The 24,141-nt window shown below is 35.9% G+C and overlaps 26 non-coding genes across 26 annotated transcripts; 13 read left to right on the top strand and 13 right to left on the bottom strand.

Annotated features, from left to right (window-relative positions):
* Nucleotides 1–162: 162 nt before the first annotated feature.
* Nucleotides 163–281, bottom strand: LOC149129905 (5S ribosomal RNA). The gene has a single exon (XR_016239995.1). It is a non-coding gene; the product is annotated as a 5S ribosomal RNA (ribosomal RNA).
* A 694-nt stretch (nt 282–975) lies between these two features.
* Nucleotides 976–1,094, top strand: LOC149129904 (5S ribosomal RNA). Its single transcript, XR_016239915.1, has one exon. It is a non-coding gene; the product is annotated as a 5S ribosomal RNA (ribosomal RNA).
* Nucleotides 1,095–2,054: 960 nt separating this feature from the next.
* LOC149129903 (5S ribosomal RNA) lies at nt 2,055–2,173 on the bottom strand. Its single transcript, XR_016239651.1, has one exon. It is a non-coding gene; the product is annotated as a 5S ribosomal RNA (ribosomal RNA).
* A 694-nt stretch (nt 2,174–2,867) lies between these two features.
* On the top strand, nt 2,868–2,986 carry LOC149129902 (5S ribosomal RNA). Its single transcript, XR_016239477.1, has one exon. It is a non-coding gene; the product is annotated as a 5S ribosomal RNA (ribosomal RNA).
* Nucleotides 2,987–3,940: 954 nt separating this feature from the next.
* LOC149129901 (5S ribosomal RNA) lies at nt 3,941–4,059 on the bottom strand. Its single transcript, XR_016239649.1, has one exon. It is a non-coding gene; the product is annotated as a 5S ribosomal RNA (ribosomal RNA).
* Nucleotides 4,060–4,753: 694 nt separating this feature from the next.
* LOC149129900 (5S ribosomal RNA) lies at nt 4,754–4,872 on the top strand. Its single transcript, XR_016239914.1, has one exon. It is a non-coding gene; the product is annotated as a 5S ribosomal RNA (ribosomal RNA).
* Nucleotides 4,873–5,826: 954 nt separating this feature from the next.
* Nucleotides 5,827–5,945, bottom strand: LOC149129899 (5S ribosomal RNA). Its single transcript, XR_016239648.1, has one exon. It is a non-coding gene; the product is annotated as a 5S ribosomal RNA (ribosomal RNA).
* A 694-nt stretch (nt 5,946–6,639) lies between these two features.
* LOC149129898 (5S ribosomal RNA) lies at nt 6,640–6,758 on the top strand. Its single transcript, XR_016239913.1, has one exon. It is a non-coding gene; the product is annotated as a 5S ribosomal RNA (ribosomal RNA).
* Nucleotides 6,759–7,716: 958 nt separating this feature from the next.
* LOC149129897 (5S ribosomal RNA) lies at nt 7,717–7,835 on the bottom strand. The gene has a single exon (XR_016239339.1). It is a non-coding gene; the product is annotated as a 5S ribosomal RNA (ribosomal RNA).
* A 694-nt stretch (nt 7,836–8,529) lies between these two features.
* On the top strand, nt 8,530–8,648 carry LOC149129896 (5S ribosomal RNA). Its single transcript, XR_016239912.1, has one exon. It is a non-coding gene; the product is annotated as a 5S ribosomal RNA (ribosomal RNA).
* A 956-nt stretch (nt 8,649–9,604) lies between these two features.
* LOC149129895 (5S ribosomal RNA) lies at nt 9,605–9,723 on the bottom strand. The gene has a single exon (XR_016239982.1). It is a non-coding gene; the product is annotated as a 5S ribosomal RNA (ribosomal RNA).
* A 694-nt stretch (nt 9,724–10,417) lies between these two features.
* On the top strand, nt 10,418–10,536 carry LOC149129894 (5S ribosomal RNA). The gene has a single exon (XR_016239434.1). It is a non-coding gene; the product is annotated as a 5S ribosomal RNA (ribosomal RNA).
* A 986-nt stretch (nt 10,537–11,522) lies between these two features.
* Nucleotides 11,523–11,641, bottom strand: LOC149129893 (5S ribosomal RNA). The gene has a single exon (XR_016239647.1). It is a non-coding gene; the product is annotated as a 5S ribosomal RNA (ribosomal RNA).
* Nucleotides 11,642–12,335: 694 nt separating this feature from the next.
* On the top strand, nt 12,336–12,454 carry LOC149129892 (5S ribosomal RNA). Its single transcript, XR_016239911.1, has one exon. It is a non-coding gene; the product is annotated as a 5S ribosomal RNA (ribosomal RNA).
* A 960-nt stretch (nt 12,455–13,414) lies between these two features.
* Nucleotides 13,415–13,533, bottom strand: LOC149129891 (5S ribosomal RNA). The gene has a single exon (XR_016239980.1). It is a non-coding gene; the product is annotated as a 5S ribosomal RNA (ribosomal RNA).
* Nucleotides 13,534–14,227: 694 nt separating this feature from the next.
* LOC149129890 (5S ribosomal RNA) lies at nt 14,228–14,346 on the top strand. Its single transcript, XR_016239909.1, has one exon. It is a non-coding gene; the product is annotated as a 5S ribosomal RNA (ribosomal RNA).
* Nucleotides 14,347–15,296: 950 nt separating this feature from the next.
* On the bottom strand, nt 15,297–15,415 carry LOC149129889 (5S ribosomal RNA). Its single transcript, XR_016239646.1, has one exon. It is a non-coding gene; the product is annotated as a 5S ribosomal RNA (ribosomal RNA).
* A 682-nt stretch (nt 15,416–16,097) lies between these two features.
* LOC149129888 (5S ribosomal RNA) lies at nt 16,098–16,216 on the top strand. Its single transcript, XR_016239908.1, has one exon. It is a non-coding gene; the product is annotated as a 5S ribosomal RNA (ribosomal RNA).
* A 982-nt stretch (nt 16,217–17,198) lies between these two features.
* On the bottom strand, nt 17,199–17,317 carry LOC149129887 (5S ribosomal RNA). The gene has a single exon (XR_016239461.1). It is a non-coding gene; the product is annotated as a 5S ribosomal RNA (ribosomal RNA).
* A 694-nt stretch (nt 17,318–18,011) lies between these two features.
* Nucleotides 18,012–18,130, top strand: LOC149129886 (5S ribosomal RNA). Its single transcript, XR_016239907.1, has one exon. It is a non-coding gene; the product is annotated as a 5S ribosomal RNA (ribosomal RNA).
* Nucleotides 18,131–19,086: 956 nt separating this feature from the next.
* On the bottom strand, nt 19,087–19,205 carry LOC149129885 (5S ribosomal RNA). The gene has a single exon (XR_016239645.1). It is a non-coding gene; the product is annotated as a 5S ribosomal RNA (ribosomal RNA).
* Nucleotides 19,206–19,899: 694 nt separating this feature from the next.
* On the top strand, nt 19,900–20,018 carry LOC149129884 (5S ribosomal RNA). The gene has a single exon (XR_016240014.1). It is a non-coding gene; the product is annotated as a 5S ribosomal RNA (ribosomal RNA).
* A 946-nt stretch (nt 20,019–20,964) lies between these two features.
* LOC149129883 (5S ribosomal RNA) lies at nt 20,965–21,083 on the bottom strand. Its single transcript, XR_016239644.1, has one exon. It is a non-coding gene; the product is annotated as a 5S ribosomal RNA (ribosomal RNA).
* A 682-nt stretch (nt 21,084–21,765) lies between these two features.
* Nucleotides 21,766–21,884, top strand: LOC149129882 (5S ribosomal RNA). The gene has a single exon (XR_016239906.1). It is a non-coding gene; the product is annotated as a 5S ribosomal RNA (ribosomal RNA).
* Nucleotides 21,885–22,856: 972 nt separating this feature from the next.
* LOC149129881 (5S ribosomal RNA) lies at nt 22,857–22,975 on the bottom strand. Its single transcript, XR_016239259.1, has one exon. It is a non-coding gene; the product is annotated as a 5S ribosomal RNA (ribosomal RNA).
* A 694-nt stretch (nt 22,976–23,669) lies between these two features.
* On the top strand, nt 23,670–23,788 carry LOC149129880 (5S ribosomal RNA). The gene has a single exon (XR_016239905.1). It is a non-coding gene; the product is annotated as a 5S ribosomal RNA (ribosomal RNA).
* The last annotated feature ends 353 nt before the right edge of the window (nt 23,789–24,141 follow it).

Genomic DNA, 24,141 nt, shown 5'->3' with positions numbered 1-24,141 from the left:
TCACAAGAGGTTCCCACCCGCTGAATTTTGGTTAATCTGCGTATGCTTTCTGTATTTCATATTGAAAGTAAATCGAATCCACTTTCTTTTATCATATTACATTATCAAAATTCAATTTGTTTAAATTAATTTTTAAAAAAATGTTAAAAGAAGCCAAAAAAATGCTTACAGCACCTAGGGTTCCCAAGCGGTTACCCATCTAAGTACTAACTAGGCTCGATGTTGCTTAACTTCGGTGATCGGACGAGAACCGGTGTTTTCAACGTGATATGGCCGTAAACATCAGAGAAGTAAATTTTAATGTATTTATTCTATAATATCATACTAAAGCAATTTTATTTTTCAGAACATTTGATTTCTTTCAATTTATATAGAAATTGAGGCTTTAACATTTATTTTTTTGCAACTTAAAAGCGAAAAATACGGCCGCACATATATTCATTATTTCTCATTTGCGCGATCAGTATCAATGCTGGGTATAATCTGTAAATAAATTGGTGCTATTTTATATCCGACCCAATGGATATAACGGTCGTATAACGTCATTACACCGGCATATAATAACATTGTTTCGAAAGCACTGGCGCACAAAATGTGAATTGTTTTCTGGTAAAGATGAACGTGTATAACGGGTGCCAAGCAAATAAAAACTTAAATGACCGTAAGAGTGAGAAGGAAAATAGGGAAAGTTCATAAGTCGTTAAAGTGTGCAATGTATAGGTAGTAGTATATGATGTGAATGATTAGTAAGTGTTGTTGCCAGCGTTTAACTGTTCAGCACTGTGAAGGTGAACGATAATTTGTTTTTTATAGAAAGATCGCTAAGATGGCACTGTGAAGATGAAAGATAATGTCTTTTTACCGAAGGATTGCCAAGTTATATACAAAGTGAAAGAAAGAAAAATACATTCTAAAAGATGAAAATGATTTAGTATAAGTTTATAGAATAAATAGATTAAAATTTACTGTATAGATGTTTACGGCCATATCACGTTGAAAGCACCGGTTCTCGTCCGATCACCGAAGTTAAGCAACATCGAGCCTAGTTAGTACTTAGATGGGTGACCGCTTGGGAACCCTAGGTGCTGTAAGCATTCTTTTTCTTTTTAATTTACACAAGCTGTAAATTTTAACAAGCATTAAAACAGCGGATTCAATTTATTTTCATCAGGACTTATTCTTTGTAAGCCTGGCACTTATTATATCGTCCACTTTTTGCCGAACCGCTAAGTTACAGGGACGTATACACACCACCATCGGTTGTCATGCGATGTTGGGGAACAGACACAAACATATACACGCACATACATACATATATATATATATATATATATATATATATATATATATATATATACACATGTATACACATGTATACGACGGGCGTCTTTCAGTTTCCGTCTACCAAAACCACTCATAAGGCTTTGGTCGTCCCGAGACTATAGTAGAAGACACTTGCCCAAGGTGCCACGCAGTGGGACTGAACCCGGAACCATGTGGTTGGAAAAGTTAAGCATCCCAACGGGCATCATCTGGCACCTCGGTAAGGCGAGCTGCAAACAATGACTAAAAGTTCGTGCTTAGTGGTCCAGTCCCTACAAACATATCGAATGCCAGAGGTTGAAAGAGATAGTTCACTGCCAGTTCCCAGAACAAGCATATGAATTTTTTTAGAAACTAACGCAACTATTATCTCCCTTTATAGAGTCACAGAATATGCAAATCGTTTGAATTATGGGAGAGAATGCTTTACACTATTTGTTCCTGTTCTCTCAGGTTGATGGTTGTTCAACAGTGAACATGACATGAAAGCTATTTTCAATATCTTCACGGGAAAACTTTTCAGCTGCACGATCATCACTGTCAACAAGTTTCATGGATAAGTAGTAGTCTCACGAGAGGTTCCCACCCGCTGAATTTTGGTTAATCTGCGTATGCTTTCTGTATTTCATATTGAAAGTAAATCGAATCCACTTTCTTTTATCATATTACATTATCAAAATTCAATTTGTTTAAATTAATTTTTAAAAAAATGTTAAAAGAAGCCAAAAAAATGCTTACAGCACCTAGGGTTCCCAAGCGGTCACCCATCTAAGTACTAACTAGGCTCGATGTTGCTTAACTTCGGTGATCGGACGAGAACCGGTGTTTTCAACGTGATATGGCCGTAAACATCAGAGAAGTAAATTTTAATGTATTTATTCTATAATATCATACTAAAGCAATTTTATTTTTCAGAACATTTGATTTCTTTCAATTTATATAGAAATTGAGGCTTTAACATTTATTTTTTTGCAACTTAAAAGCGAAAAATACGGCCGCACATATATTCATTATTTCTCATTTGCGCGATCAGTATCAATGCTGGGTATAATCTGTAAATAAATTGGTGCTATTTTATATCCGACCCAATGGATATAACGGTCGTATAACGTCATTACACCGGCATATAATAACATTGTTTCGAAAGCACTGGCGCACAAAATGTGAATTGTTTTCTGGTAAAGATGAACGTGTATAACGGGTGCCAAGCAAATAAAAACTTAAATGACCGTAAGAGTGAGAAGGAAAATAGGGAAAGTTCATAAGTCGTTAAAGTGTGCAATGTATAGGTAGTAGTATATGATGTGAATGATTAGTAAGTGTTGTTGCCAGCGTTTAACTGTTCAGCACTGTGAAGGTGAACGATAATTTGTTTTTTATAGAAAGATCGCTAAGATGGCACTGTGAAGATGAAAGATAATGTCTTTTTACCGAAGGATTGCCAAGTTATATACAAAGTGAAAGAAAGAAAAATACATTCTAAAAAATGAAAATGATTTAGTATAAGTTTATAGAATAAATAGATTAAAATTTACTGTATAGATGTTTACGGCCATATCACGTTGAAAGCACCGGTTCTCGTCCAATCACCGAAGTTAAGCAACATCGAGCCTAGTTAGTACTTAGATGGGTGACCGCTTGGGAACCCTAGGTGCTGTAAGCATTCTTTTTCTTTTTAATTTACACAAGCTGTAAATTTTAACAAGCATTAAAACAGCGGATTCAATTTATTTTCATCAGGACTTATTCTTTGTAAGCCTGGCACTTATTATATCGTCCACTTTTTGCCGAACCGCTAAGTTACAGGGACGTATACACACCACCATCGGTTGTCATGCGATGTTGGGGAACAGACACAAACATATACACGCACATACATACATATATATATATATATATATATATATATATATATATATACACATGTATACACATGTATACGACGGGCTTCTTTCAGTTTCCGTCTACCAAAACCACTCATAAGGCTTTGGTCGTCCCGAGACTATAGTAGAAGACACTTGCCCAAGGTGCCACGCAGTGGGTCTGAACCCGGAACCATGTGGTTGGAAAAGTTAAGCATCCCAACGGGCATCATCTGGCACCTCGGTAAGGCGAGTTGCAAACAATGACTAAAAGTTCGTGCTTAGTGGTCCAGTCCCTACAAACATATCAAATGCCAGAGGTTGAAAGAGATAGTTCACTGCCAGTTCCCAGAACAAGCATATGAATTTTTTTAGAAACTAACGCAACTATTAACTCCCTTTATAGGGTCACAGAATATGCAAATCGTTTGAATTATGGGAGAGAATGCTTTACACTATTTGTTCCTGTTCTCTCAGGTTGATGGTTGTTCAACAGTGAACATGACATGAAAGCTATTTTCAATATCTTCACGGGAAAACTTTTCAGCTGCACGATCATCACTGTCAACAAGTTTCATGGATAAGTAGTAGTCTTACAAGAGGTTCCCACCCGCTGAATTTTGGTTAATCTGCGTATGCTTTCTGTATTTCATATTGAAAGTAAATCGAATCCACTTTCTTTTATCATATTACATTGTCAAAATTCAATTTGTTTAAATTAATTTTTAAAAAAATGTTAAAAGAAGCAAAAAAAATGCTTACAGCACCTAGGGTTCCCAAGCGGTCACCCATCTAAGTACTAACTAGGCTCGATGTTGCTTAACTTCGGTGATCGGACGAGAACCGGTGTTTTCAACGTGATATGGCCGTAAACATCAGAGAAGTAAATTTTAATGTATTTATTCTATAATATCATACTAAAGCAATTTTATTTTTCAGAACATTTGATTTCTTTCAATTTATATAGAAATTGAGGCTTTAACATTTATTTTTTTGCAACTTAAAAGCGAAAAATACGGCCGCACATATATTCATTATTTCTCATTTGCGCGATCAGTATCAATGCTGGTTATAATCTGTAAATAAATTGGTGCTATTTTATATCCGACCCAATGGATATAACGGTCGTATAACGTCATTACACCGGCATATAATAACATTGTTTCGAAAGCACTGGCGCACAAAATGTGAATTGGTTTCTGGTAAAGATGAACGTGTATAACGGGTGCCAAGCAAATAAAAACTTAAATGACCGTAAGAGTGAGAAGGAAAATAGGGAAAGTTCATAAGTCGTTAAAGTGTGCAATGTATAGGTAGTAGTATATGATGTGAATGATTAGTAAGTGTTGTTGCCAGCGTTTAACTGTTCAGCACTGTGAAGGTGAACGATAATTTGTTTTTTATAGAAAGATCGCTAAGATGGCACTGTGAAGATGAAAGATAATGTCTTTTTACCGAAGGATTGCCAAGTTATATACAAAGTGAAAGAAAGAAAAATACATTCTAAAAAATGAAAATGATTTAGTATAAGTTTATAGAATAAATAGATTAAAATTTACTGTACAGATGTTTACGGCCATATCACGTTGAAAGCACCGGTTCTCGTCCGATCACCGAAGTTAAGCAACATCGAGCCTAGTTAGTACTTAGATGGGTGACCGCTTGGGAACCCTAGGTGCTGTAAGCATTCTTTTTCTTTTTAATTTACACAAGCTGTAAATTTTAACAAGCATTAAAACAGCGGATTCAATTTATTTTCATCAGGACTTATTCTTTGTAAGCCTGGCACTTATTATATCGTCCACTTTTTGCCGAACCGCTAAGTTACAGGGACGTATACACACCACCATCGGTTGTCATGCGATGTTGGGGAACAGACACAAACATATACACGCACATACATACATATATATATATATATATATATATATATATATATATATACACATGTATACACATGTATACGACGGGCGTCTTTCAGTTTCCGTCTACCAAAACCACTCATAAGGCTTTGGTCGTCCCGAGACTATAGTAGAAGACACTTGCCCAAGGTGCCACGCAGTGGGACTGAACCCGGAACCATGTGGTTGGAAAAGTTAAGCATCCCAACGGGCATCATCTGGCACCTCGGTAAGGCGAGCTGCAAACAATGACTAAAAGTTCGTGCTTAGTGGTCCAGTCCCTACAAACATATCGAATGCCAGAGGTTGAAAGAGATAGTTCACTGCCAGTTCCCAGAACAAGGATATGAATTTTTTTAGAAACTAACGCAACTATTATCTCCCTTTATAGAGTCACAGAATATGCAAATCGTTTGAATTATGGGAGAGAATGCTTTACACTATTTGTTCCTGTTCTCTCAGGTTGATGGTTGTTCAACAGTGAACATGACCTGAAAGCTATTTTCAATATCTTCACGGGAAAACTTTTCAGCTGCACGATCATCACTGTCAACATGTTTCATGGATAAGTAGTAGTCTCACAAGAGGTTCCCACCCGCTGAATTTTGGTTAATCTGCGTATGCTTTCTGTATTTCATATTGAAAGTAAATCGAATCCACTTTCTTTTATCATATTACATTATCAAAATTCAATTTGTTTAAATTAATTTTTAAAAAAATGTTAAAAGAAGCCAAAAAAATGCTTACAGCACCTAGGGTTCCCAAGCGGTCACCCATCTAAGTACTAACTAGGCTCGATGTTGCTTAACTTCGGTGATCGGACGAGAACCGGTGTTTTCAACGTGATATGGCCGTAAACATCAGAGAAGTAAATTTTAATGTATTTATTCTATAATATCATACTAACGCAATTTTATTTTTCAGAACATTTGATTTCTTTCAATTTATATAGAAATTGAGGCTTTAACATTTATTTTTTTGCAACTTAAAAGCGAAAAATACGGCCGCACATATATTCATTATTTCTCATTTGCGCGATCAGTATCAATGCTGGGTATAATCTGTAAATAAATTGGTGCTATTTTATATCCGACCCAATGGATATAACGGTCGTATAACGTCATTACACCGGCATATAATAACATTGTTTCGAAAGCACTGGCGCACAAAATGTGAATTGTTTTCTGGTAAAGATGAACGTGTATAACGGGTGCCAAGCAAATAAAAACTTAAATGACCGTAAGAGTGAGAAGGAAAATAGGGAAAGTTCATAAGTCGTTAAAGTGTGCAATGTATAGGTAGTAGTATATGATGTGAATGATTAGTAAGTGTTGTTGCCAGCGTTTAACTGTTCAGCACTGTGAAGGTGAACGATAATTTGTTTTTTATAGAAAGATCGCTAAGATGGCACTGTGAAGATGAAAGATAATGTCTTTTTACCGAAGGATTGCCAAGTTATATACAAAGTGAAAGAAAGAAAAATACATTCTAAAAAATGAAAATGATTTAGTATAAGTTTATAGAATAAATAGATTAAAATTTACTGTATAGATGTTTACGGCCATATCACGTTGAAAGCACCGGTTCTCGTCCGATCACCGAAGTTAAGCAACATCGAGCCTAGTTAGTACTTAGATGGGTGACCGCTTGGGAACCCTAGGTGCTGTAAGCATTCTTTTTCTTTTTAATTTACACAAGCTGTAAATTTTAACAAGCATTAAAACAGCGGATTCAATTTATTTTCATCAGGACTTATTCTTTGTAAGCCTGGCACTTATTATATCGTCCACTTTTTGCCGAACCGCTAAGTTACAGGGACGTATACACACCACCATCGGTTGTCATGCGATGTTGGGGAACAGACACAAACATATACACGCACATACATACATATATATATATATATATATATATATATATATATATATATATACACATGCATACACATGTATACGACGGGCGTCTTTCAGTTTCCGTCTACCAAAACCACTCATAAGGCTTTGGTCGTCCCGAGACTATAGTAGAAGACACTTGCCCAAGGTGCCACGCAGTGGGACTGAACCCGGAACCATGTGGTTGGAAAAGTTAAGCATCCCAACGGGCATCATCTGGCACCTCGGTAAGGCGAGCTGCAAACAATGACTAAAAGTTCGTGCTTAGTGGTCCAGTCCCTACAAACATATCGAATGCCAGAGGCTGAAAGAGATAGTTCACTGCCAGTTCCCAGAACAAGGATATGAATTTTTTTAGAAACTAACGCAACTATTATCTCCCTTTATAGAGTCACAGAATATGCAAATCGTTTGAATTATGGGAGAGAATGCTTTACACTATTTGTTCCTGTTCTCTCAGGTTGATGGTTGTTCAACAGTGAACATGACCTGAAAGCTATTTTCAATATCTTCACGGGAAAACTTTTCAGCTGCACGATCATCACTGTCAACATGTTTCATGGATAAGTAGTAGTCTCACAAGAGGTTCCCACCCGCTGAATTTTGGTTAATCTGCGTATGCTTTCTGTATTTCATATTGAAAGTAAATCGAATCCACTTTCTTTTATCATATTACATTATCAAAATTCAATTTGTTGAAATTAATTTTTAAAAAAATGTTAAAAGAAGCAAAAAAAATGCTTACAGCACCTAGGGTTCCCAAGCGGTCACCCATCTAAGTACTAACTAGGCTCGATGTTGCTTAACTTCGGTGATCGGACGAGAACCGGTGTTTTCAACGTGATAAGGCCGTAAACATCAGAGAAGTAAATTTTAATGTATTTATTCTATAATATCATACTAACGCAATTTTATTTTTCAGAACATTTGATTTCTTTCAATTTATATAGAAATTGAGGCTTTAACATTTATTTTTTTGCAACTTAAAAGCGAAAAATACGGCCGCACATATATTCATTATTTCTCATTTGCGCGATCAGTATCAATGCTGGGTATAATCTGTAAATAAATTGGTGCTATTTTATATCCGACCCAATGGATATAACGGTCGTATAACGTCATTACACCGGCATATAATAACATTGTTTCGAAAGCACTGGCGCACAAAATGTGAATTGTTTTCTGGTAAAGATGAACGTGTATAACGGGTGCCAAGCAAATAAAAACTTAAATGACCGTAAGAGTGAGAAGGAAAATAGGGAAAGTTCATAAGTCGTTAAAGTGTGCAATGTATAGGTAGTAGTATATGATGTGAATGATTAGTAAGTGTTGTTGCCAGCGTTTAACTGTTCAGCACTGTGAAGGTGAACGATAATTTGTTTTTTATAGAAAGATCGCTAAGATGGCACTGTGAAGATGAAAGATAATGTCTTTTTACCGAAGGATTGCCAAGTTATATACAAAGTGAAAGAAAGAAAAATACATTCTAAAAAATGAAAATGATTTAGTATAAGTTTATAGAATAAATAGATTAAAATTTACTGTATAGATGTTTACGGCCATATCACGTTGAAAGCACCGGTTCTCGTCCGATCACCGAAGTTAAGCAACATCGAGCCTAGTTAGTACTTAGATGGGTGACCGCTTGGGAACCCTAGGTGCTGTAAGCATTCTTTTTCTTTTTAATTTACACAAGCTGTAAATTTTAACAAGCATTAAAACAGCGGATTCAATTTATTTTCATCAGGACTTATTCTTTGTAAGCCTGGCACTTATTATATCGTCCACTTTTTGCCGAACCGCTAAGTTACAGGGACGTATACACACCACCATCGGTTGTCATGCGATGTTGGGGAACAGACACAAACATATACACGCACATACATACATATATATATATATATATATATATATATATATATATATATACACATGTATACACATGTATACGACGGGCTTCTTTCAGTTTCCGTCTACCAAAACCACTCATAAGGCTTTGGTCGTCCCGAGACTATAGTAGAAGACACTTGCCCAAGGTGCCACGCAGTGGGTCTGAACCCGGAACCATGTGGTTGGAAAAGTTAAGCATCCCAACGGGCATCATCTGGCACCTCGGTAAGGCGAATTGCAAACAATGACTAAAAGTTCGTGCTTAGTGGTCCAGTCCCTACAAACATATCGAATGCCAGAGGTTGAAAGAGATAGTTCACTGCCAGTTCCCAGAACAAGCATATGAATTTTTTTAGAAACTAACGCAACTATTATCTCCCTTTATAGAGTCACAGAATATGCAAATCGTTTGAATTATGGGAGAGAATGCTTTACACTATTTGTTCCTGTTCTCTCAGGTTGATGGTTGTTCAACAGTGAACATGACATGAAAGCTATTTTCAATATCTTCACGGGAAAAGTTTTCAGCTGCACGATCATCACTGTCAACAAGTTTCATGGATAAGTAGTAGTCTTACAAGAGGTTCCCACCCGCTGAATTTTGGTTAATCTGCGTATGCTTTCTGTATTTCATATTGAAAGTAAATCGAATCCACTTTCTTTTATCATATTACATTGTCAAAATTCAATTTGTTTAAATTAATTTTTAAAAAAATGTTAAAAGAAGCCAAAAAAATGATTACAGCACCTAGGGTTCCCAAGCGGTCACCCATCTAAGTACTAACTAGGCTCGATGTTGCTTAACTTCGGTGATCGGACGAGAACCGGTGTTTTCAACGTGATATGGCCGTAAACATCAGAGAAGTAAATTTTAATGTATTTATTCTATAATATCATACTAAAGCAATTTTATTTTTCAGAACATTTGATTTCTTTCAATATATATAGAAATTGAGGCTTTAACATTTATTTTTTTGCAACTTAAAAGCGAAAAATACGGCCGCACATATATTCATTATTTCTCATTTGCGCGATCAGTATCAATGCTGGTTATAATCTGTAAATAAATTGGTGCTATTTTATATCCGACCCAATGGATATAACGGTCGTATAACGTCATTACACCGGCATATAATAACATTGTTTCGAAAGCACTGGTGCACAAAATGTGAATTGTTTTCTGGTAAAGATGAACGTGTATAACGGGTGCCAAGCAAATAAAAACTTAAATGACCGTAAGAGTGAGAAGGAAAATAGGGAAAGTTCATAAGTCGTTAAAGTGTGCAATGTATAGGTAGTAGTATATGATGTGAATGATTAGTAAGTGTTGTTGCCAGCGTTTAACTGTTCAGCACTGTGAAGGTGAACGATAATTTGTTTTTTATAGAAAGATCGCTAAGATGGCACTGTGAAGATGAAAGATAATGTCTTTTTACCGAAGGATTGCCAAGTTATATACAAAGTGAAAGAAAGAAAAATACATTCTAAAAAATGAAAATGATTTAGTATAAGTTTATAGAATAAATAGATTAAAATTTACTGTATAGATGTTTACGACCATATCACGTTGAAAGCACCGGTTCTCGTCCGATCACCGAAGTTAAGCAACATCGAGCCTAGTTAGTACTTAGATGGGTGACCGCTTGGGAACCCTAGGTGCTGTAAGCATTCTTTTTCTTTTTAATTTACACAAGCTGTAAATTTTAACAAGCATTAAAACAGCGGATTCAATTTATTTTCATCAGGACTTATTCTTTGTAAGCCTGGCACTTATTATATCGTCCACTTTTTGCCGAACCGCTAAGTTACAGGGACGTATACACACCACCATCGGTTGTCATGCGATGTTGGGGAACAGACACAAACATATACACGCACATACATACATATATATATATATATATATATATATATATATATATATATATATATATATATATATATATATATATATATACACATGTATACAGATGTATACGACGGGTTTCTTTCAGTTTCCGTCTACCAAAACCACTCATAAGGCTTTGGTCGTCCCGAGACTATAGTAGACGACACTTGCCCAAGGTGCCACGCAGTGGGTCTGAACCCGGAACCATGTGGTTGGAAAAGTTAAGCATCCCAACGGGCATCATCTGGCACCTCGGTAAGGCGAGTTGCAAACAATGACTAAAAGTTCGTGCTTAGTGGTCCAGTCCCTACAAACATATCGAATGCCAGAGGTTGAAAGAGATAGTTCACTGCCAGTTCCCAGAACAAGCATATGAATTTTTTTAGAAACTAACGCAACTATTATCTCCCTTTATAGAGTCACAGAATATGCAAATCGTTTGAATTATGGGAGAGAATGCTTTACACTATTTGTTCCTGTTCTCTCAGGTTGATGGTTGTTCAACAGTGAACATGACATGAAAGCTATTTTCAATATCTTCACGGGAAAACTTTTCAGCTGCACGATCATCACTGTCAACAAGTTTCATGGATAAGTAGTAGTCTTACAAGAGGTTCCCACCCGCTGAATTTTGGTTAATCTACGTATGCTTTCTGTATTTCATATTGAAAGTAAATCGAATCCACTTTCTTTTATCATATTACATTATCAAAATTCAATTTGTTTAAATTAATTTTTAAAAAAATGTTAAAAGAAGCAAAAAAAATGCTTACAGCACCTAGGGTTCCCAAGCGGTCACCCATCTAAGTACTAACTAGGCTCGATGTTGCTTAACTTCGGTGATCGGACGAGAACCGGTGTTTTCAACGTGATATGGCCGTAAACATCAGAGAAGTAAATTTTAATGTATTTATTCTATAATATCATACTAACGCAATTTTATTTTTCAGAACATTTGATTTCTTTCAATTTATATAGAAATTGAGGCTTTAACATTTATTTTTTTGCAACTTAAAAGCGAAAAATACGGCCGCACATATATTCATTATTTCTCATTTGCGCGATCAGTATCAATGCTGGTTATAATCTGTAAATAAATTGGTGCTATTTTATATCCGACCCAATGGATATAACGGTCGTATAACGTCATTACACCGGCATATAATAACATTGTTTCGAAAGCACTGGTGCACAAAATGTGAATTGTTTTCTGGTAAAGATGAACGTGTATAACGGGTGCCAAGCAAATAAAAACTTAAATGACCGTAAGAATGAGAAGGAAAATAGGGAAAGTTCATAAGTCGTTAAAGTGTGCAATGTATAGGTAGTAGTATATGATGTGAATGATTAGTAAGTGTTGTTGCCAGCGTTTAACTGTTCAGCACTGTGAAGGTGAACGATAATTTGTTTTTTATAGAAAGATCGCTAAGATGGCACTGTGAAGATGAAAGATAATGTCTTTTTACCGAAGGATTGCCAAGTTATATACAAAGTGAAAGAAAGAAAAATACATTCTAAAAAATGAAAATGATTTAGTATAAGTTTATAGAATAAATAGATTAAAATTTACTGTATAGATGTTTACGGCCATATCACGTTGAAAGCACCGGTTCTCGTCCGATCACCGAAGTTAAGCAACATCGAGCCTAGTTAGTACTTAGATGGGTGACCGCTTGGGAACCCTAGGTGCTGTAAGCATTCTTTTTCTTTTTAATTTACACAAGCTGTAAATTTTAACAAGCATTAAAACAGCGGATTCAATTTATTTTCATCAGGACTTATTCTTTGTAAGCCTGGCACTTATTATATCGTCCACTTTTTGCCGAACCGCTAAGTTACAGGGACGTATACACACCACCATCGGTTGTCATGCGATGTTGGGGAACAGACACAAACATATACACGCACATACATACATACATATATATATATATATATATATATATATATATATATATATATATATATATATACATGTATAAGACGGGCTTCTTTCAGTTTCCGTCTACCAAAACCACTCATAAGGCTTTGGTCGTCCCGAGACTATAGTAGAAGACACTTGCCCAAGGTGCCACGCAGTGGGACTGAACCCGGAACTATGTGGTTGGAAAAGTTAAGCATCCCAACGGGCATCATCTGGCACCTCGGTAAGGCGAGCTGCAAACAATGACTAAAAGTTCGTGCTTAGTGGTCCAGTCCCTACAAACATATCGAATGCCAGAGGTTGAAAGAGATAGTTCACTGCCAGTTCCCAGAACAAGGATATGAATTTTTTTAGAAACTAACGCAACTATTATCTCCCTTTATAGAGTCACAGAATATGCAAATCGTTTGAATTATGGGAGAGAATGCTTTACACTATTTGTTCCTGTTCTCTCAGGTTGATGGTTGTTCAACAGTGAACATGACATGAAAGCTATTTTCAATATCTTCACGGGAAAACTTTTCAGCTGCACGATCATCACTGTCAACAAGTTTCATGGATAAGTAGTAGTCTTACAAGAGGTTCCCACCCGCTGAATTTTGGTTAATCTGCGTATGCTTTCTGTATTTCATATTGAAAGTAAATCGAATCCACTTTCTTTTATCATATTACATTGTCAAAATTCAATTTGTTTAAATTAATTTTTAAAAAAATGTTAAAAGAAGCCAAAAAAATGATTACAGCACCTAGGGTTCCCAAGCGGTCACCCATCTAAGTACTAACTAGGCTCGATGTTGCTTAACTTCGGTGATCGGACGAGAACCGGTGTTTTCAACGTGATATGGCCGTAAACATCAGAGAAGTAAATTTTAATGTATTTATTCTATAATATCATACTAAAGCAATTTTATTTTTCAGAACATTTGATTTCTTTCAATTTATATAGAAATTGAGGCTTTAACATTTATTTTTTTGCAACTTAAAAGCGAAAAATACGGCCGCACATATATTCATTATTTCTCATTTGCGCGATCAGTATCAATGCTGGGTATAATCTGTAAATAAATTGGTGCTATTTTATATCCGACCCAATGGATATAACTGTCGTATAACGTCATTACACCAGCATATAATAACATTGTTTCGAAAGCACTGGCGCACAAAATGTGAATTGTTTTCTGGTAAAGATGAACGTGTATAACGGGTGCCAAGCAAATAAAAACTTAAATGACCGTAAGAGTGAGAAGGAAAATAGGGAAAGTTCATAAGTCGTTAAAGTGTGCAATGTATAGGTAGTAGTATATGATGTGAATGATTAGTAAGTGTTGTTGCCAGCGTTTAACTGTTCAGCACTGTGAAGGTGAACGATAATTTATTTTTTATAGAAAGATCGCTAAGATGGCACTGTGAAGATGAAAGATAATGTCTTTTTACCGAAGGATTGCCAAGTTATATACAAAGTGAAAGAAAGAAAAATACATTCTAAAAAATGAAAATGATTTAGTATAAGTTTATAGAATAAATAGATTAAAATTTATTGTATAGATGTTTACGGCCATATCACGTTGAAAGCACCGGTTCTCGTCCGATCACCGAAGTTAAGCAACATCGAGCCTAGTTAGTACTTAGATGGGTGACCGCTTGGGAACCCTAGGTGCTGTAAGCATTCTTTTTCTTTTTAATTTACACAAGCTGTAAATTTTAACAAGCATTAAAACAGCGGATTCAATTTATTTTCATCAGGACTTATTCTTTGTAAGCCTGGCACTTATTATATCGTCCACTTTTTGCCGAACCGCTAAGTTACAGGGACGTATACACACCACCATCGGTTGTCATGCGATGTTGGGGAACAGACACAAACATATACACGCACATACATACATACATATATATATATATATATATATATATATATATATATATATATACATGTATACGACGGGCTTCTTTCAGTTTCCGTCTACCAAAACCACTCATAAGGCTTTGGTCGTCCCGAGACTATAGTAGAAGACACTTGCCCAAGGTGCCACGCAGTGGGACTGAACCCGGAACCATGTGGTTGGAAAAGTTAAGCATCCCAACGGGCATCATCTGGCACCTCGGTAAGGCGAGCTGCAAACAATGACTAAAAGTTCGTGCTTAGTGGTCCAGTCCCTACAAACATATCGAATGCCAGAGGTTGAAAGAGATAGTTCACTGCCAGTTCCCAGAACAAGGATATGAATTTTTTTAGAAACTAACGCAACTATTATCTCCCTTTATAGAGTCACAGAATATGCAAATCGTTTGAATTATGGGAGAGAATGCTTTACACTATTTGTTCATGTTCTCTCAGGTTGATGGTTGTTCAACAGTGAACATGACATGAAAGCTATTTTCAATATCTTCACGGGAAAACTTTTCAGCTGCACGATCATCACTGTCAACAAGTTTCATGGATAAGTAGTAGTCTTACAAGAGGTTCCCACCCGCTGAATTTTGGTTAATCTGCGTATGCTTTCTGTATTTCATATTGAAAGTAAATCGAATCCACTTTCTTTTATCATATTACATTGTCAAAATTCAATTTGTTTAAATTAATTTTTAAAAAAATGTTAAAAGAAGCCAAAAAAATGCTTACAGCACCTAGGGTTCCCAAGCGGTCACCCATCTAAGTACTAACTAGGCTCGATGTTGCTTAACTTCGGTGATCGGACGAGAACCGGTGTTTTCAACGTGATATGGCCGTAAACATCAGAGAAGTAAATTTTAATGTATTTATTCTATAATATCATACTAAAGCAATTTTATTTTTCAGAACATTTGATTTCTTTCAATTTATATAGAAATTGAGGCTTTAACATTTATTTTTTTGCAACTTAAAAGCGAAAAATACGGCCGCACATATATTCATTATTTCTCATTTGCGCGATCAGTATCAATGCTGGGTATAATCTGTAAATAAATTGGTGCTATTTTATATCCGACCCAATGGATATAACGGTCGTATAACGTCATTACACCGGCATATAATAACATTGTTTCGAAAGCACTGGCGCACAAAATGTGAATTGTTTTCTGGTAAAGATGAACGTGTATAACGGGTGCCAAGCAAATAAAAACTTAAATGACCGTAAGAGTGAGAAGGAAAACAGGGAAAGTTCATAAGTCGTTAAAGTGTGCAATGTATAGGTAGTAGTATATGATGTGAATGATTAGTAAGTGTTGTTGCCAGCGTTTAACTGTTCAGCACTGTGAAGGTGAACGATAATTTGTTTTTTATAGAAAGATCGCTAAGATGGCACTGTGAAGATGAAAGATAATGTCTTTTTACCGAAGGATTGCCAAGTTAAAGAAAGAAAAATACATTCTAAAAAATGAAAATGATTTAGTATAAGTTTATAGAATAAATAGATTAAAATTTACTGTATAGATGTTTACGGCCATATCACGTTGAAAGCACCGGTTCTCGTCCGATCACCGAAGTTAAGCAACATCGAGCCTAGTTAGTACTTAGATGGGTGACCGCTTGGGAACCCTAGGTGCTGTAAGCATTCTTTTTCTTTTTAATTTACACAAGCTGTAAATTTTAACAAGCATTAAAACAGCGGATTCAATTTATTTTCATCAGGACTTATTCTTTGTAAGCCTGGCACTTATTATATCGGCCACTTTTTGCCGAACCGCTAAGTTACAGGGACGTATACACACCACCATCGGTTGTCATGCGATGTTGGGGAACAGACACAAACATATACACGCACATACATACATATATATATATATATATATATATATATATATATATATATATATATATATATATATATACATGTATACACATGTATACACATGTATACGACGGGCTTCTTTCAGTTTCCGTCTACCAAAACCACTCATAAGGCTTTGGTCGTCCCGAGACTATAGTAGAAGACACTTGCCCAAGGTGCCACGCAGTGGGTCTGAATCCGGAACCATGTGGTTGGAAAAGTTAAGCATCCCAACGGGCATCATCTGGCACCTCGGTAAGGCGAGTTGCAAACAATGACTAAAAGTTCGTGCTTAGTGGTCCAGTCCCTACAAACATATCGAATGCCAGAGGTTGAAAGAGATAGTTCACTGCCAGTTCCCAGAACAAGCATATGAATTTTTTTAGAAACTAACGCAACTATTATCTCCCTTTATAGAGTCACAGAATATGCAAATCGTTTGAATTATGGGAGAGAATGCTTTACACTATTTGTTCCTGTTCTCTCAGGTTGATGGTTGTTCAACAGTGAACATGACATGAAAGCTATTTTCAATATCTTCACGGGAAAACTTTTCAGCTGCACGATCATCACTGTCAACAAGTTTCATGGATAAGTAGTAGTTTTACAAGAGGTTCCCACCCGCTGAATTTTGGTTAATCTGCGTATGCTTTCTGTATTTCATATTGAAAGTAAATCGAATCCACTTTCTTTTATCATATTACATTGTCAAAATTCAATTTGTTTAAATTAATTTTTAAAAAAATGTTAAAAGAAGCCAAAAAAATGCTTACAGCACCTAGGGTTCCCAAGCGGTCACCCATCTAAGTACTAACTATGCTCGATGTTGCTTAACTTCGGTGATCGGACGAGAACCGGTGTTTTCAACGTGATATGGCCGTAAACATCAGAGAAGTAAATTTTAATGTATTTATTCTATAATATCATACTAAAGCAATTTTATTTTTCAGAACATTTGATTTCTTTCAATTTATATAGAAATTGAGGCTTTAACATTTATTTTTTTGCAACTTAAAAGCGAAAAATACGGCCGCACATATATTCATTATTTCTCATTTGCGCGATCAGTATCAATGCTGGGTATAATCTGTAAATAAATTGGTGCTATTTTATATCCGACCCAATGGATATAACGGTCGTATAACGTCATTACACCGGCATATAATAACATTGTTTCGAAAGCACTGGCGCACAAAATGTGAATTGTTTTCTGGTAAAGATGAACGTGTATAACGGGTGCCAAGCAAATAAAAACTTAAATGACCGTAAGAGTGAGAAGGAAAATAGGGAAAGTTCATAAGTCGTTAAAGTGTGCAATGTATAGGTAGTAGTATATGATGTGAATGATTAGTAAGTGTTGTTGCCAGCGTTTAACTGTTCAGCACTGTGAAGGTGAACGATAATTTGTTTTTTATAGAAAGATCGCTAAGATGGCACTGTGAAGATGAAAGATAATGTCTTTTTACCGAAGGATTGCCAAGTTATATACAAAGTGAAAGAAAGAAAAATACATTCTAAAAAATGAAAATGATTTAGTATAAGTTTATAGAATAAATAGATTAAAATTTACTGTATAGATGTTTACGGCCATATCACGTTGAAAGCACCGGTTCTCGTCCGATCACCGAAGTTAAGCAACATCGAGCCTAGTTAGTACTTAGATGGGTGACCGCTTGGGAACCCTAGGTGCTGTAAGCATTCTTTTTCTTTTTAATTTACACAAGCTGTAAATTTTAACAAGCATTAAAACAGCGGATTCAATTTATTTTCATCAGGACTTATTCTTTGTAAGCCTGGCACTTATTATATCGTCCACTTTTTGCCGAACCGCTAAGTTACAGGGACGTATACACACCACCATCGGTTGTCATGCGATGTTGGGGAACAGACACAAACATATACACGCACATACATACATATATATATATATATATATATATATATATATATATATATACACATGTATACACATGTATACGACGGGCGTCTTTCAGTTTCCGTCTACCAAAACCACTCATAAGGCTTTGGTCGTCCCGAGACTATAGTAGAAGACACTTGCCCAAGGTGCCACGCAGTGGGACTGAACCCGGAACCATGTGGTTGGAAAAGTTAAGCATCCCAACGGGCATCATCTGGCACCTCGGTAAGGAGAGCTGCAAACAATGACTAAAAGTTCGTGCTTAGTGGTCCAGTCCCTACAAACATATCGAATGCCAGAGGTTGAAAGAGATAGTTCACTGCCAGTTCCCAGAACAAGGATATGAATTTTTTTAGAAACTAACGCAACTATTATCTCCCTTTATAGAGTCACAGAATATGCAAATCGTTTGAATTATGGGAGAGAATGCTTTACACTATTTGTTCCTGTTCTCTCAGGTTGATGGTTGTTCAACAGTGAACATGACATGAAAGCTATTTTCAATATCTTCACGGGAAAACTTTTCAGCTGCACGATCATCACTGTCAACATGTTTCATGGATAAGTAGTAGTCTCACAAGAGGTTCCCACCCGCTGAATTTTGGTTAATCTGCGTATGCTTTCTGTATTTCATATTGAAAGTAAATCGAATCCACTTTCTTTTATCATATTACATTATCAAAATTCAATTTGTTTAAATTAATTTTTAAAAAAATGTTAAAAGAAGCAAAAAAAATGCTTACAGCACCTAGGGTTCCCAAGCGGTCACCCATCTAAGTACTAACTAGGCTCGATGTTGCTTAACTTCGGTGATCGGACGAGAACCGGTGTTTTCAACGTGATATGGCCGTAAACATCACAGAAGTAAATTTTAATGTATTTATTCTATAATATCATACTAACGCAATTTTATTTTTCAGAACATTTGATTTCTTTCAATTTATATAGAAATTGAGGCTTTAACATTTATTTTTTCGCAACTTAAAAGCGAAAAATACGGCCGCACATATATTCATTATTTCTCATTTGCGCGATCAGTATCAATGATGGTTATAATCTGTAAATAAATTGGTGCTATTTTATATCCGACCCAATGGATATAACGGTCGTATAACGTCATTACACCGGCATATAATAACATTGTTTCGAAAGCACTGGCGCACAAAATGTGAATTGTTTTCTGGTAAAGATGAACGTGTATAACGGGTGCCAAGCAAATAAAAACTTAAATGACCGTAAGAGTGAGAAGGAAAATAGGGAAAGTTAATAAGTCGTTAAAGTGTGCAATGTATAGGTAGTAGTATATGATGTGAATGATTAGTAAGTGTTGTTGCCAGCGTTTAACTGTTCAGCACTGTGAAGGTGAACGATAATTTGTTTTTTATAGAAAGATCGCTAAGATGGCACTGTGAAGATGAAAGATAATGTCTTTTTACCGAAGGATTGCCAAGTTATATACAAAGTGAAAGAAAGAAAAATACATTCTAAAAAATGAAAATGATTTAGTATAAGTTTATAGAATAAATAGATTAAAATTTACTGTATAGATGTTTACGGCCATATCACGTTGTAAGCACCGGTTCTCGTCCGATCACCGAAGTTAAGCAACATCGAGCCTAGTTAGTACTTAGATGGGTGACCGCTTGGGAACCCTAGGTGCTGTAAGCATTCTTTTTCTTTTTAATTTACACAAGCTGTAAATTTTAACAGGCATTAAAACAGCGGATTCAATTTATTTTCATCAGGACTTATTCTTTGTAAGCCTGGCACTTATTATATCGTCCACTTTTTGCCGAACCGCTAAGTTACAGGGACGTATACACACCACCATCGGTTGTCATGCGATGTTGGGGAACAGACACAAACATATACACGCACATACATATATATATATATATATATATATATATATATATACACATGTATACACATGTATACGACGGGCTTCTTTCAGTTTCCGTCTACCAAAACCACTCATAAGGCTTTGGTCGTCCCGAGACTATAGTAGAAGACACTTGCCCAAGGTGCCACGCAGTGGGTCTGAATCCGGAACCATGTGGTTGGAAAAGTTAAGCATCCCAACGGGCATCATCTGGCACCTCGGTAAGGCGAGTTGCAAACAATGACTAAAAGTTCGTGCTTAGTGGTCCAGTCCCTACAAACATATCGAATGCCAGAGGTTGAAAGAGATAGTTCACTGCCAGTTCCCAGAACAAGCATATGAATTTTTTTAGAAACTAACGCAACTATTATCTCCCTTTATAGAGTCACAGAATATGCAAATCGTTTGAATTATGGGAGAGAATGCTTTACACTATTTGTTCCTGTTCTCTCAGGTTGATGGTTGTTCAACAGTGAACATGACATGAAAGCTATTTTCAATATCTTCACGGGAAAACTTTTCAGCTGCACGATCACCACTGTCAACAAGTTTCATGGATAAGTAGTAGTTTTACAAGAGGTTCCCACCCGCTGAATTTTGGTTAATCTGCGTATGCTTTCTGTATTTCATATTGAAAGTAAATCGAATCCACTTTCTTTTATCATATTACATTGTCAAAATTCAATTTGTTTAAATTAATTTTTAAAAAAATGTTAAAAGAAGCCAAAAAAATGCTTACAGCACCTAGGGTTCCCAAGCGGTCACCCATCTAAGTACTAACTAGGCTCGATGTTGCTTAACTTCGGTGATCGGACGAGAACCGGTGTTTTCAACGTGATATGGCCGTAAACATCAGAGAAGTAAATTTTAATGTATTTATTCTATAATATCATACTAAAGCAATTTTATTTTTCAGAACATTTGATTTCTTTCAATTTATATAGAAATTGAGGCTTTAACATTTATTTTTTTGCAACTTAAAAGCGAAAAATACGGCCGCACATATATTCATTATTTCTCATTTGCGCGATCAGTATCAATGCTGGTTATAATCTGTAAATAAATTGGTGCTATTTTATATCCGACCCAATGGATATAACGGTCGTATAACGTCATTACACCGGCATATAATAACATTGTTTCGAAAGCACTGGCGCACAAAATGTGAATTGTTTTCTGGTAAAGATGAACGTGTATAACGGGTGCCAAGCAAATAAAAACTTAAATGACCGTAAGAGTGAGAAGGAAAATAGGGAAAGTTCATAAGTCGTTAAAGTGTGCAATGTATAGGTAGTAGTATATGATGTGAATGATTAGTAAGTGTTGTTGCCAGCGTTTAACTGTTCAGCACTGTGAAGGTGAACGATAATTTGTTTTTTATAGAAAGATCGCTAAGATGGCACTGTGAAGATGAAAGATAATGTCTTTTTACCGAAGGATTGCCAAGTTAAAGAAAGAAAAATACATTCTAAAAAATGAAAATGATTTAGTATAAGTTTATAGAATAAATAGATTAAAATTTACTGTATAGATGTTTACGGCCATATCACGTTGAAAGCACCGGTTCTCGTCCGATCACCGAAGTTAAGCAACATCGAGCCTAGTTAGTACTTAGATGGGTGACCGCTTGGGAACCCTAGGTGCTGTAAGCATTCTTTTTCTTTTTAATTTACACAAGCTGTAAATTTTAACAAGCATTAAAACAGCGGATTCAATTTATTTTCATCAGGACTTATTCTTTGTAAGCCTGGCACTTATTATATCGTCCACTTTTTGCCGAACCGCTAAGTTACAGGGACGTATACACACCACCATCGGTTGTCATGCGATGTTGGGGAACAGACACAAACATATACACGCACATACATACATATATATATATATATATATATATATATATATATATATATATATATATATATATATACACATGTATACACATGTATACGACGGGCGTCTTTCAGTTTCCGTCTACCAAAACCACTCATAAGGCTTTGGTCGTCCCGAGACTATAGTAGAAGACACTTGCCCAAGGTGCCACGCAGTGGGACTGAACCCGGAACCATGTGGTTGGAAAAGTTAAGCATCCCAACGGCCATCATCTGGCACCTCGGTAAGGAGAGCTGCAAACAATGACTAAAAGTTCGTGCTCAGTGGTCCAGTCCCTACAAACATATCGAATGCCAGAGGTTGAAAGAGATAGTTCACTGCCAGTTCCCAGAACAAGGATATGAATTTTTTTAGAAACTAACGCAACTATTATCTCCCTTTATAGAGTCACAGAATATGCAAATCGTTTGAATTATGGGAGAGAATGCTTTACACTATTTGTTCCTGTTCTCTCAGGTTGATGGTTGTTCAACAGTGAACATGACATGAAAGCTATTTTCAATATCTTCACGGGAAAACTTTTCAGCTGCACGATCATCACTGTCAACATGTTTCATGGATAAGTAGTAGTCTCACAAGAGGTTCCCACCCGCTGAATTTTGGTTAATCTGCGTATGCTTTCTGTATTTCATATTGAAAGTAAATCGAATCCACTTTCTATTATCATATTACATTATCAAAATTCAATTTGTTTAAATTAATTTTTTTAAAAATGTTAAAAGAAGCAAAAATAATGCTTACAGCACCTAGGGTTCCCAAGCGGTCACCCATCTAAGTACTAACTAGGCTCGATGTTGCTTAACTTCGGTGATCGTACGAGAACCGGTGTTTTCAACGTGATATGGCCGTAAACATCAGAGAAGTAAATTTTAATGTATTTATTCTATAATATCATACTAACGCAATTTTATTTTTCAGAACATTTGATTTCTTTCAATTTATATAGAAATTGAGGCTTTAACATTTATTTTTTTGCAACTTAAAAGCGAAAAATACGGCCGCACATATATTCATTATTTCTCATTTGCGCGATCAGTATCAATGCTGGTTATAATCTGTAAATAAATTGGTGCTATTTTATATCCGACCCAATGGATATAACGGTCGTATAACGTCATTACACCGGCATATAATAACATTGTTTCGAAAGCACTGGCGCACAAAATGTGAATTGTTTTCTGGTAAAGATGAACGTGTATAACGGGTGCCAAGCAAATAAAAACTTAAATGACCGTAAGAGTGAGAAGGAAAATAGGGAAAGTTCATAAGTCGTTAAAGTGTGCAATGTATAGGTAGTAGTATATGATGTGAATGATTAGTAAGTGTTGTTGCCAGCGTTTAACTGTTCAGCACTGTGAAGGTGAACGATAATTTGTTTTTTATAGAAAGATCGCTAAGATGGCACTGTGAAGATGAAAGATAATGTCTTTTTACCGAAGGATTGCCAAGTTATATACAAAGTGAAAGAAAGAAAAATACATTCTAAAAAATGAAAATGATTTAGTATAAGTTTATAGAATAAATAGATTAAAATTTACTGTATAGATGTTTACGGCCATATCACGTTGAAAGCACCGGTTCTCGTCCGATCACCGAAGTTAAGCAACATCGAGCCTAGTTAGTACTTAGATGGGTGACCGCTTGGGAACCCTAGGTGCTGTAAGCATTCTTTTTCTTTTTAATTTACACAAGCTGTAAATTTTAACAAGCATTAAAACAGCGGATTCAATTTATTTTCATCAGGACTTATTCTTTGTAAGCCTGGCACTTATTATATCGTCCACTTTTTGCCGAACCGCTAAGTTACAGGGACGTATACACACCACCATCGGTTGTCATGCGATGTTGGGGAACAGACACAAACATATACACGCACATACATACATATATATATATATATATATATATATATATATATATATATATATACACATGTATACACATGTATACGACGGGCGTCTTTCAGTTTCCGTCTACCAAAACCACTCATAAGGCTTTGGTCGTCCCGAGACTATAGTA

This window comes from Octopus bimaculoides, unplaced genomic scaffold (assembly GCF_046866305.1).
Source record: "Octopus bimaculoides isolate indiv1 unplaced genomic scaffold, ASM4686630v1 contig39, whole genome shotgun sequence".
Taxonomy (NCBI): Eukaryota; Metazoa; Mollusca; class Cephalopoda; order Octopoda; family Octopodidae; genus Octopus; species Octopus bimaculoides.
Note: the sequence above shows the minus strand (reverse complement) of the source record. Positions and strands in the feature narration are given on the sequence as shown.